The sequence below is a fragment of the Poecilia mexicana genome, unplaced genomic scaffold (assembly GCF_051168715.1).
Source record: "Poecilia mexicana isolate PSO_F unplaced genomic scaffold, ASM5116871v1 scaffold_3, whole genome shotgun sequence".
Classification (NCBI taxonomy): Eukaryota; Metazoa; Chordata; class Actinopteri; order Cyprinodontiformes; family Poeciliidae; genus Poecilia; species Poecilia mexicana.
This window is the reverse complement of record NW_028263372.1, coordinates 27,062,553-27,075,324: the sequence shown is the minus strand read 5'-3', so window position 1 is coordinate 27,075,324 and position 12,772 is coordinate 27,062,553. Positions and strand designations below refer to the sequence as shown.

Genomic DNA, 12,772 nt, shown 5'->3' with positions numbered 1-12,772 from the left:
ATGATAGAGTCTGACATTAGCCCCATTGCCTCTGAATGGGCAGATGCTTTGCTTCGGAAAGTAGGTTGCCAAGTGTCTGCTTTGATAACCCATTGGGGCTGGCTGAGAAGAGTTGGCAGGCTTGTGTAGAGAAACTCCCTGTGCGTTTACTCAGTGTAGATAGACTCGGCTGTGCTACCATTTAGAGGACAATGAACACACAAAATTGGTTAGCCACACACACACATATGCACGCACGCAAACACAAACACACACACACACACACACACACACACACACACACACGCACGCACACACTTTGCTGTAATACCCATGAATCCACAAAGCTGTACAGCTATTCTATTATATGATGTACAGTTTCATGACTTTTTAAAATTATGTTTTTTTAACTTTATAATTTATTAAGTTAAAATGAAAAGGCTATGTTTAACAAGATAATCTTCTATTTTGAAATCTCAAAAAAAAAAAAAAAAATTCTGAAGTTATTGGAAAAACGAAATGTATTTAAATGTCCCAAGACCAGCATAATTTTACATTTTACTACCTTTAGTTAATTACAACCCATTTGTCAATCTACAGTACTATTATTCCATCTGCCACTTCTATTAAAAGCTAGAAAGGTTATTGCCTTTGTTCAGCTATTTGAAACGTCCCATATATTATCTTATATGTCTTTGGAGCATCACAGTCAGTATGGCACTATACTGACTGTAGTCATTCCCACATGGAGTCATTATTCTCATTTGAACTGCACAAAAACTCAAAGCAAGTTACAATTAAAGTTTTAGTCACATTCATCACAGTAATTGAGTTATATGCTCCTAATCAAATAAAATGCTTCAAAATCAAAAAGCTCTACACTTTTAGATATGCTCAGTTCATGCAGTGTAAAGACAATGAAAATCCCATATTGATGCAGTTTTATAAGCAGCCAATAAGATTTGGTGAATTTGTCAACTGCAACAGTATGTCATGGCTAAGAAAATTAAATAATATTTAAGCCTATTGGTAAAATTTACCATGCATATTTTTTGTTTCTAAAACGTGTGTGTATATTAAAATGTTTTAATATAATAAGTCAACAAATTCATCATTTCCATAGCTAAAGTGCCTTTTAGATTTTCAAGCCTTATCACTGGCATAATTCTTAGGGACTTTTGAGGTAAAGAAAAAAGGAAAAAAATAATAAAGGAAAGGCTGGAGGACAGGTGACTTACATTTTCATAAACATCTTGAAAATGCCAGGTCACTGTGGTTTGCTTATATATTATGTTTATTGACATATTGAGCTGAGGTCTTTTCATATCTCACTGGGGGACCTCAAGTGTTGTTTTAATCCTGTCAACATATTGCTATTTTGCATCCAATAATCTTGGAGTAATTAGAACTAAAAAACAAGATGACAAATCTTAAATGAGTGTAGCCGAGTATCAAATTAGCTGTACACTAGAAATATATATGTGCAATCCATGACTGTAAGTACTGCTATAGAAAGCAATTGAGGAATAGTGGAGTTGATAACTCAATTAATGCACCAGGCGCACTTTTAGCTTTTAGGGATGCAAATCCTAAACTTTCGGGTGCTGAAGTTTCCCACTGTAACAAAGTCTCATGTAATTTGGGTGACGCTTCAGAATACTACTATTATCTTCAAAACATTTATACTGTCTTCAAATTGAAACCCCAACCGCAGTTTCAAAAATGGCCTGTCAGGCTCCCTCCATTTCCAGTTAATCATCTGTGTGGCTCATTTTGTGGTGACCCTCAAGTGACTGTCTATAGTATTGAGCAATAATAATCAAGGCTATAGCAGAGGGCACAGAAAACAGCGGCATGAATGTGATGAAGGTTGTCCATTATTTGCTGCAAAGACCCGAATGCTCTCAATAAGGTTCAGGTAAGACCAACATTATTAGAAAAGCTCAGAAAGGGAAGCAGGCCAGTGTCCCTTGGATTTACTGGGGGCAAAGTCAATCATAACCAATTTCGCATTTCTTGTGTGCGAATGCATCTTGTCCAGTGTGGAAGTTGCTGTGTGTTTTCAGTGTTTGTGTGTGCGCAGGGGGTGAGGCTCCTTAGAGTGGCACACCTTTCTGCGCTCGTCTCTGTCACTACAAAACTGCTTTACAAATTAGAGAGCGTCCTAAACCAAAATTTAAAATATTCATGCGACCTATTACTTTGTCCTCTAGCCTCGACTTGACCCCATCTATTGGCTTAAAATTCAGGATAGATGAGCATTTTAAACTGCAGAAAATTATACCTGCTTATGGTAGCAACAATATGACAAGAAAGAAGCATAAGTGAGGCAACATTGTTGCTATCAAATGTGTTAAAGATTATTTATGGCAAAATATATCCAAACACCTGCAGGAATATTATTAAAAGTCAAAACATAACATGTTAAATTCACCAATAAGGCGTTCAAAACAAGTGAATACAAAATGACCCTAAAAATACACAAATGGATAAATGCATAAGAATGTCCCTTCTACGGAAGCACATAAGAACTTTAAATAGAATGAGACTAAATCATAATTATGTTTTGATTATTATCTTTCAAAAGTGCTTCTCTGTACTCCCGTTCTCTAATCTAACTATTAACAGAATTACCATCATGCTTGAATCTAACCGCGTCCTGCTGCTTTCTGTTTTATCGTCTTTGTCCATCGTTTTTGTTGTCTCTCCGCTCCCACACTGTTTGCCGCTTCATGTTTTGCCACAACATATCTGGCAAATGCATCTGGCACAAGTGTTAATGTCTTATCAAATGTGGAACAACATAATTTGTTTGATGCCTGCGCAACAGGGAGACCAACTCCAAGGGAGACAACAATCCAAGGATTTTAAAGACACTGATAGGGATTGTTAACAGAGGGTAACTGACAGTCTTCAAAGCTGCTTTTTCTAAGAAGTGTGACAAAAGAGCAGCAGTAGGGGAGGTATCTGCCCCTGTGCCAGATAGCATGTAAGTTTTGGTGACATCTTGCATGTTGACCAGTGGTGGTGAAAAACTGTGATGTTATCAGGGCTTACGAGCATATGGAGTCCTAGGATAACACACATGCAAGCCTTTGTCAGATGGTGAGATTGCATCTCCCTCTGATCTTTAAAAAAAAAAAAAAAGAAAAGTGCTGCCCAGCCGTATAGGCCAGATGGTAAACAAAGATCACAAAATACTCCACTGTTGGAACGCAAGAAAACTCAAGTCACGTCTGGGAGACTAAACAAGCATTAACAAAATTATGTTCACAGTTTTACATCAGAGATTTTATTTTCTCATTATCAGTCGTTGCCGACAAGATTATTAATCAGCAGAGACAAAGAAATTGGACAGAGATTTCCTACAAGATACCAGAGATGGAACTGACGACGAGAGGGAGGAAGTGGAAAAAAAAAATCCAAATAATTCGGCTTAGCTTGATAATAAATCGAACCTTCATTTAAATGATGTCAGAACATATGGCCGTCCATGTGAATTCGGCTGTTGCGATGACATGAGTTAGTGATGTTTGGATCTGATGTAAAGCAATCTTGGGAGCCACTCAGTGAGAATGAGTAGCTGTGTGGTGGTAAATAACTGTGCTACTATACATCTTATTTTATCACATTTTGATTATGTATTTCTCAACAACTTTATCCCCTGATCCAGGATGTGTTATAAGATTAAAAATCAGGCGAGGGCCAGCACCCAGGACTGTAAAACAATGTGCTTTGCTTTCTTCACAAAAAATGTCCACAATAATGTGAGACACTGTAACATATAGCAGGATTACCCTGCTATATGCTGCATAATACATAAGAGTAGCTCTGATCTGAATTGAATAAATAAATTAATTGAAGAATTAATTTAATTCACTCTGAAAGTAGAATAAATCCCAAAAAGAGAGCAATGAAAGTCCAAAATTACTTCTGTATCTTCCTGCTGGGGAATGCTGAACAAATCATATTCCTGACAATCAATCAATCAATCAATAAATAAATAAATAAATAAATAATTTAGAAACAAAATACAGCATCTGAAACCAGAGCTTGTAACAAGCTCTAAGTTAATCAATACTAACAATCTTTGAATGAGTTGGAGGGCAGCTTTGCTGAATCAAAATAAATCCCAATAAACATGTGTTTATTGAATACCTTCATTTTTGATAGATCAGAATAGATTAGCTTACTGAATCGTCCTACACAAGCGAGGACTATCGAACAAACTGCAGTCGATGTCTAGGGTTAAAGGAGCAATTCAGAACACATTGTAATATTAAGTTTTTCCCTCTGTAGACTTATAAATGAAAAGGGAAATTTTAATAAATAACAGGCTAATAATAGCCCTTCCTATCTAAAAGAACTAAAAGATATTAGTATAGTATTAAATAACCGCAGCTCCAAACATAAAATTAACCAAAAAATCAGAAGGACTTAACCAGGTTTTGCTGGAGCCACAACACCAAGCAAACCCCCAGAATGTATCTGACAATCAGGAGCTCAGCAAAATCTAACAGATATGAATATTCATAGATCTGAGTCAGAAAACAGGACTTCAGCTCCTTCCTGTACAACACCACATCTGACCGAGCAAATATTATATCACCCAAACATTAGCATTATAATAACAGCAGAAACTCAAAAATAACAAGAGCATAATTAACAGTCAAAAAAGAATCTTAGCAGCATGTATCCAGAGCTGCAATTTAGAGTTATGCTAACCAGAGAATCGCATGAACCGCAGCAGCATTCTGATTATCAGCTCATGAACACAAACAGTAAACAACAAAAAAAGAGCAGATAATATGGCAGCTAAAACTAATAAATCACGCAGAAGAACAGCTGTAGCTTACCGGCTATCTGGAAAATCCTCAGCATTCTCATTCAAGGTGGAGTAAGCTTTTCCTCGACTGCCGTTGTCGCCATCATCACATTTGTCACCAACCTGTTCGGCCTTAGCAACACAAAACTTTCCCGCCAATTCTTCTTCTTCTTCTTCTTCTTCTTCTTCTTCTTCTTCTTCTTCTTCTTCTTCTTCTTCTTCTTCTTCTTCTTCTGTGGCGTTTTCTGACAGTTTGCAAACGCTATGCATTACTGCCATCAATTGGACGGAGATGTAATTCAGAAATCTATTTTTTTTATATATATATCTTCAAATCACAAAACATTCGCACACATACTCAATCCTTGCAGCTAATTTTGTAACCACTTCTTTTTCGTCTTCTACTTGATTTTTATTAGCGGTTGGAAAGAATCATTTGGTGTACATTATCGCCACCTACTGGTTTACCCGCATCTTCCATGCAGGACCGACAGTCAGAGGGATCCAAGTATCGAAGGTCATTAACTTCATTCAGCGATGCTGATTGGCCAAATGTTTATTACTTTCCCTAACAACCACATATGATTGTTAGGGCAGTAGGGCAACCCAGTAGTTACCCTACTGGGTTGCTCGCCCCAGAAGATTACTAACAGGAGTCTGTCTGGAAAATGTATCGTTAAATGAGAGTTAGCCTACTTGGTGGTGTAAATAATTCTGATTACATTTAGGCGCACACGATTAGAGAAAACTGCTCAATTCAAACTTTTGATAATGTTTATAGGTCATATTTAGATTTTCCATCCCCCCCACCCTCCACATTAGATAGGGCGGGGCCCCAGCGCCACCTATGGACCAGCCGCCACTGGGGTCTCTGCCTCCCTCGCTGCTCTCCTAAGGCAGCTGAGCTGCAGATCGTTGTTGCCATAAAAGTCTTCAACAAGAGAGAAAAAAAAGTTACGATAGTTTAGTTGTTTTGAAAAATAAGTTTTGGGGTCTGAAAAGTGCTTCTTTTGTCTGACCACTGCCTCGTTTGCCTGCCCATCCCCACACTTGTCCGTCTGTCTTACCCACGTTAGTGGAAATTTTTTATATTTTGCCAGTGGTGAGGTTTTGCTCTCACAACTGTTGTTATATAATATTGAATAGCTGTCGTCTTTCTGAATCAATAAGGTAGCTCTCAGTCTCTCAATATCCTTAACTCTTTCCTTGCTGCTGCTTTCCCCTCACTCATCAAAGACATTTTCATTATACTTTAGTGACACAGTCAACTTCCCCCATCCTTTCACAATATTTATTTCCCTTTTCTCTTTTCTTATACAATTGCTCTTGGTCAATTTTTTATGTAGCTGCCAGTCTGTAAAAAGAGCAGGTCAAAAACACAGTCACCCTCAAGGGTTCATGCAGAGAGGTCACTGCCAGCAGGGCCTCTTGACAGCTGGATGCTCGTTATCCAAGGCGGATAGTGGAAACAAATTAGATCCCTGCAGTGGAGGGAGCTGTTCAGACTCTACAGGTGTGGATGAATGACAGTGAGGATAGCCATGAAATCCGCATTACTTGACACTACAGGTGATTTTTTTTTATTTTTAGTCAATTAGCCATGCTAAAAACATGTACTTCAGAAATGTATTTATAAATGTCAATATTAACTATTTTCTTTGAACAGTATAAAAAACAAAGAGAAGTGATAGATTTAGCTATAATGGTTTAAACTGTAAATTTCTGCCTTGCTCTGTTTTTGTCATGCTATTTTGCACTAAAACTTGTTTTTGCAGGACCCAATAATCTCGTACCTGCTCACCCTGCATTCCTCAACAAAAAGCGTTTCTCTTCTCTTAAAAAAGACATAGGCCTATTTAACAAGGAATGTAGTGCCTTGAACAGGGAGCAAAGGACAGGGAGCAGTTGGTGCACCATTAAGAAATGGCCTCTAAACCACATGTGACAATAGCCAAGATTGTATTTGAACCCAATTCATTGCAGTAAAGTGGCTATTCGAGCTGTGGTGGTGGAAAATTTGTGTTCCTGGAGTGAGATAGTGGAATGCAGATAGTATGACTTGTTTGCTATATCTATGTGCAACTCCATCTCATTCCTGAACAGTACCACTTATGTCCTAGAGAGTGAAATACGTCAACACTCAAGTAGGTTTGCATGGAAATACATTGAGGAAGAAAATCAGAGAAGGGATTTTTGAAGAGGTCAAATATAATATCTATGTGCTTGTCTTTCAGGGTTGATGGAGGTACACCACTTAAATTTGGCAGTACACAGTTGTCTTTGCTCGGTTAAACATAGTCATTATGTCTTTGACTGACAAATGGTATGTAAACGATTGATGAATGTTCCCCCAGTGACAACGTGGGATGTTTTAGTAGCTAAAGTTTGTTAGCTGGCAAATCACATCAAGGACTTTTAACTGGATGCAATGAACAGAGGACAGAAGTGTGAAATATTCCAGAGACACTCTGCCAATCTATTTTTCAGGGAATGAGCCTCATTCTGTTGTCTGTTAAAAATTCAGAAAGCCTTTATAATCAGTTCCAAACTTATAATGTTTAGTAGTACCAGTAAAATACTAAAATGTAACGGGAGCACTCTACCCATTTGTATTGTTGGGATTATAATATGAAATATCTTGAATCCACAGATATATTGAGCAATATGACCTACAAACACTTATGTACCATGTTGTAAATGTTCATTATTACTTGTCAGACAAATTTATTTAATTACCTGTTCAAGGATTGCTTTGACTCTTGCAAAGGACTCAACATACAACCAAGAACATGTTGGTTTGCGTGAATGTCCATTTAAATGTCTAATCCCAAACGCCCATTTTTACAGCTGTCATTTCAATGCGGCTTATGTAGTGAGAATCCACATTGGAATGAAAGTGTCATCATGACCCTTACAAAATAAGTGCAATTTGTCAGATTGAGTAGCTTTACTTCCTGCACATGTTAAGCTATTTTGTCAAAAAAAAAAAAAAAAGGTTTACTTATCTCAGGATTACCAATATCTAATATATATTTTTTTAAATTCTGCTTTCTAAATTTCACTTTCAACTCATCTTTCTGGTACCTTTTCATTTTTTAAAAGAGGTATTATAATTATAATTTAAAAAAAAACAGGGCAGCTGCTCTTTGAAGCGCTGCAGCACAGGAAGACAGTCATTTTTGTCAAACAGAAGTATCACTATGTTAGCATTTTTAGATACTGTACATGGCATGTTTAAGTAGATTATTGTGACCCAGAAAAGAGAAGCACTGCAAACATTTGGTGAAAGTGTACCTGAACTTTGTTTTGTAACAGATGAATGCAAATCTGCTTTTTGAGAACAGATTTGCTTTTGAGTGCCAGTGAAGAACTCAGAGAGACAGCAACAATCTGCAGAAGATAGGTATGTTGCCTTTGTTAGATGGATATTAGGCTAAGTATAATGAGATTGCATTACTTGTGTTGAGTTGAAGAAGGCACTGGGGATTCTGGTGTGGCAGGATTGGGATAAATTGATAGTGCTTAGAGGGAAGGAGGACTGGCAGGTGAAATTAACCTGTGTGAAAGATGTGGGACCAAGACGAAAGAGGTTTAGCAGTTGTAGTTATCTTGATACTTGGATAATATATTTGTTGGAAGGACAAGACATTACTGGCTTGTTTCGGGAGGCATTGAAAGTGTGATGAACTCAGAATGGAAATGTAGGACAGATGGCAGAGGCACTTGTGAAAGGTTTAACGTTGTTTTGAGAGAGGTTTTTTGTAATATCACAGTATTACAGATTCCTTTTCTTGTCAGCTAGATGGTAGTTCTGTTCTGATGTATACTAAGATGCAGCCAGTCTTTTTTGGGAAAAAAAAATATTGGAATACTTTCAGATTAAAGCACATGAAAATAACATTTGAGAAAAGATTCAAAAGAGAGATGCTAACTGCAGCAGAGACATATTGTAGTGCAAAAGCAATACAGGCACAGTATTGCCTGAGTTGAGAGCATAAGATGAGTGACACAGCCTAATTTTGCTTTCACTTCTATATTTATGTCTTCAGTTTGACCACTGCTTTAAGACGAAAGAACTACTTTGACAATTTACTGCACAAAAACATTGCAGGCTTTGTATGTGAACAGAAGTCTCCTGACAGATATCTCTTCATATCTGTCAGGAGACAGATATGTTATGAAACATCCAACATGTTTCATAATAATGAAACATGTTGGATGGGTGAGTTAGAAGCTTCATCAGTAGTAGGTTTTCTTTCTGTAGAATCAAGTGGAGAATGAAGAATGTATCAATAATGATAAATACTGGATGTGGGATGTAAATAAAAACTTGTGCAGTCTAATTTCAAGCACAATTTGGAATGGGAAGATGGTTGGTTTTATTTCTGGAACAGATCTTCTTTCAATGATTTCTACTAGAAAGGTTTTCAAATGAATGCAATGGTATGTCCAATGCCTGAAAGACAAGGAAGTTTCTCTATGTGAACCAAGCAGATGACACTGGGTTTATTAGCTGAATTCTCTATCTCTCTCTCTCTTTTTTTTTTTTTTTTACATAAAATGATTTTCCAAGAGACACTGGAGAACTTCGCAATCATGGTCCTCAAATAATCGGATAGATCAAGATAATAATCAAGAGACAACAAAACAAAACTGCATGTAGTTATGGAGAACATTGTGACAACAACCTGGAGTAAGCAACAAACAAATTCACACTACTTTTGCACTACAGTTTGTGAATTTGCTGAGTCATGGTGGCCCAAAGGATGCATCCAGTGATTTGGGATCATAACAGTATAAGTATGTTGTTTTAGGCTCCATTTTCAGCACTCATATTACATTGTTGTTGTTTTTGTGTGGTGTCATTTACTATCATTACAGCAATTAGCAAAGATAAATATGATGCAAAAATCATGGGCAACTTGAAATTAAACAGATTTTTTTTTTTATGTTGCACATTTATTTCCAAGTGGACCTACTTCTCGATATGATATATAAAAAAAGCTTCTAACAAATCTGAAATTTTGCCAAATCTTTTAAGCAGTCAAACATCACACGCAAATACATTTCTACCATTCAGTTGTGAGTAATAACACATTATAAAGCAAACTCAAACCGAAGTGGTTCAGTTAAATTGTGTCTGTGAGATTAATCTCTGGGTACCATTTGACCATTATTCCAGTGCATACACTCATGTGTGCATCCTTCAGGCACTGAAATTCCTGCCATCGCACAATGTCACAACAATTTTTTTCCTACTTGGGAAAATTTCCTTTCATTTCACTTCCTCTGAGGCATAACAAAGACCACTCAAGCTAGTATATTGGCAATCAAATAAATGTGCCTCTACCTCAATATTTAATGAGCTGAGCAAATTAGCCATACAAAACAATCTAGTGAGCCTTTCTTTTCCACTTTGCTGATAAACGTGGTGAGGAAAGCAGCTTAGAAAGCTTATTACAGCTGAGCCAACACTTTAAACCCATGAGTAGAGTGAGGAGTATATTGTAGTTGCAAACATTTTTTAAAGCCTCATGAACAGACACAACACACACATTCACGCAAACATGCAAAAATCAACCAGACTGATGCTACAAAGAAGTCTATTCATCAAACAACAAACTGTTACACAAACTGTTACACAAACTCTAGATTTATAATAGGGTCAGCACTTTTAAAATGGGTGAAAGACATAGTCATGACTACTTAAGTCAGTCACATCACAACCCCCCAGATCAGTGATGAGGTACCTGAGATATGCGTTTCTTGAATGTTAATTAAAATGTGGAGTGAACCTTGACAACCCTCAGACGCCACAGTAACTTAATTAGCTCATTAAAAAGCCGGTTAAGAAAACAGTTGATGAAGCTTTACCAAATGAGATTAAGTCAGATTGTGTCTCATTGTAAGGTTTTATAGGACAAATGGTGGTTATCAAATCTACAAAGAGACTTCAGGATATGTTTCTCATGAGGGGTTGGGTTTAACAAAAGAAAACATCACAGGAAGGGGATTCAATGTTATACAGGTCCTGGTCATAAAATTAGAATATTGTGATAAAGTTCATTATTTTCCATAATGTCATGATAAAAATTAAATTGTCATATATTTTAGATTCATTGCACACCAACTGAAATATTTCAGGTCTTTTATTGTTTTAATTTTGATGATTTTGGCAAACAGCTCATGAAAACCCAAAATCCCTGTCTCAAAAAATTAGAATATTATGAAAAGGTTCTCTGAACGAGCAATAAAAATAACCATCTGAATCAACAAAGTAACTCTAAACACCTGAAAAAGATTCCTGAGGCCTTTAAAAACTCCCAGCCTGGTTCATTACTCAAAACCGCAATCATGGGTCAGACTGCTGACCTGACTGCTGTCCAGAAGGCCATCACTGACATCCTCAAGCAAGAGGGTGAGAAACGGAAAGAAATTTCTGAACGAATCAGCTGTTTGCAGAGTGTTATATCAAGGCACCTCAGTGGGAAGTCAGTAGGAAGGAAAAAGTGTGGCAGAAAACGCTGCACAACGAGAAGAGGTGACCGGACCCTGAGGAAGATTGTGGAGAAGGGCCGATTCCAGACCTTGGGGGAAGCAGTGGACTGAGTCTGGAGTAGAAACATCCAGAGCCACTGTGCACAGGCGTGTGCAGGAAATGGGCTACAGGTGCCGCATTCCCCAGGTCAAAGGTCAAGCCACTTTTGAACCAGAAACAGCGGCAGAAGCGCCTGACCTGGGCTACAGAGAAGCAGCACTTTGGACCACTGTTGTTCAGTGGTCCAAAGTACTTTTTTTGGATGAAAGCAAACTTTGCATGTCATTCGGAAATCAAAGTGCCAGACTCTGGAGGAAGACTGGGGAGAAGGAAATGCCAAAATGCCAGAAGTCCAGTGTCAAGTACCCACAGTCAGTGATGGTCTGGGTGCCATGTCAGCTGCTGGTGTTGGTCCACTGGGTTTTATCAAGGGCAGGATCAATGCAGCAGCTATCAGAAGATTTTGGAGCACTTCATGCTTCCATCTGCTGAAAAGTTTTATGGAGATGAAAATTTAATTTGGTCTGGAATCGGCCCTTCTCCACAATCTTCCTCAGGGTCCGGTCACCTCTTCTCGTTGTGCAGCGTTTTCTGCCACACTTTTTCCTTCCTACTGACTTCCCACTGAGGTGCCTTGATATAACACTCTGCAAACAGCCGATTCGTTCAGAAATTTCTTTCTGTTTCTCACCCTCTTGCTTGAGGATGTCAGTGATGGCCTTCTGGACAGCAGTCAGGTCAGCAGTCTGACCCATGATTGCGGTTTTGAGTAATGAACCAGGCTGGGAGTTTTTAAAGGCCTCAGGAATCTTTTTCAGGTGTTTAGAGTTACTTTGTTGATTCAGATGATTATTTTTATTGCTCGTTCAGAGAACCTTTTCATAATATTCTAATTTTTTGAGACAGGGATTTTGGGTTTTCATGAGCTGTTTGCCAAAATCATCAAAATTAAAACAATAAAAGACCTGAAATATTTCAGTTGGTGTGCAATGAATCTAAAATATATGACAATTTAATTTTTATCATGACATTATGGAAAATAATGAACTTTATCACAATATTCTAATTTTATGACCAGCACCTGTATATATATAATTTAAACATTTTAAGGCTAGTACAACACTGTACAAACAAGAAATGTTCTTCAATGAACAATGTTGATTGACCTGTTTCTAATATGCAAATGAGTTTGTGGTGCAGAGTGCGCTTGCAGACCATAACATGCTGCTGCAACTTGCCGATTGACAGGAAACATGGCACGAACAAGAAAGCTGTCAGCTGCAGTTATAAACAGGATTATAAAATTCATTCAGGAATGTAATTCAACACTTTGTGTTGTGAGATGTTTATCCCTGTCAGCTGTGTACTTTAATCTGAAGCAAGCAAGTAAAAATAAATAAACCGGGGCAGTTGGGATATAAAGTGGTAGA

At 37.6% G+C, this 12,772-nt stretch overlaps 1 long non-coding RNA gene across 1 annotated transcript in view; it reads right to left on the bottom strand.

Moving 5' to 3' along the window:
- LOC106916390 (uncharacterized) overlaps window positions 1-5,231 on the bottom strand; it is a 31,226-nt gene extending 25,995 nt beyond the window's left edge. The window contains exon 1 of the long non-coding RNA XR_001417978.2: window positions 4,836-5,231. This is a non-coding gene — a long non-coding RNA (uncharacterized LOC106916390). The remainder of the gene's footprint in view (window positions 1-4,835) is intronic.
- Window positions 5,232-12,772: the final 7,541 nt, after the last annotated feature.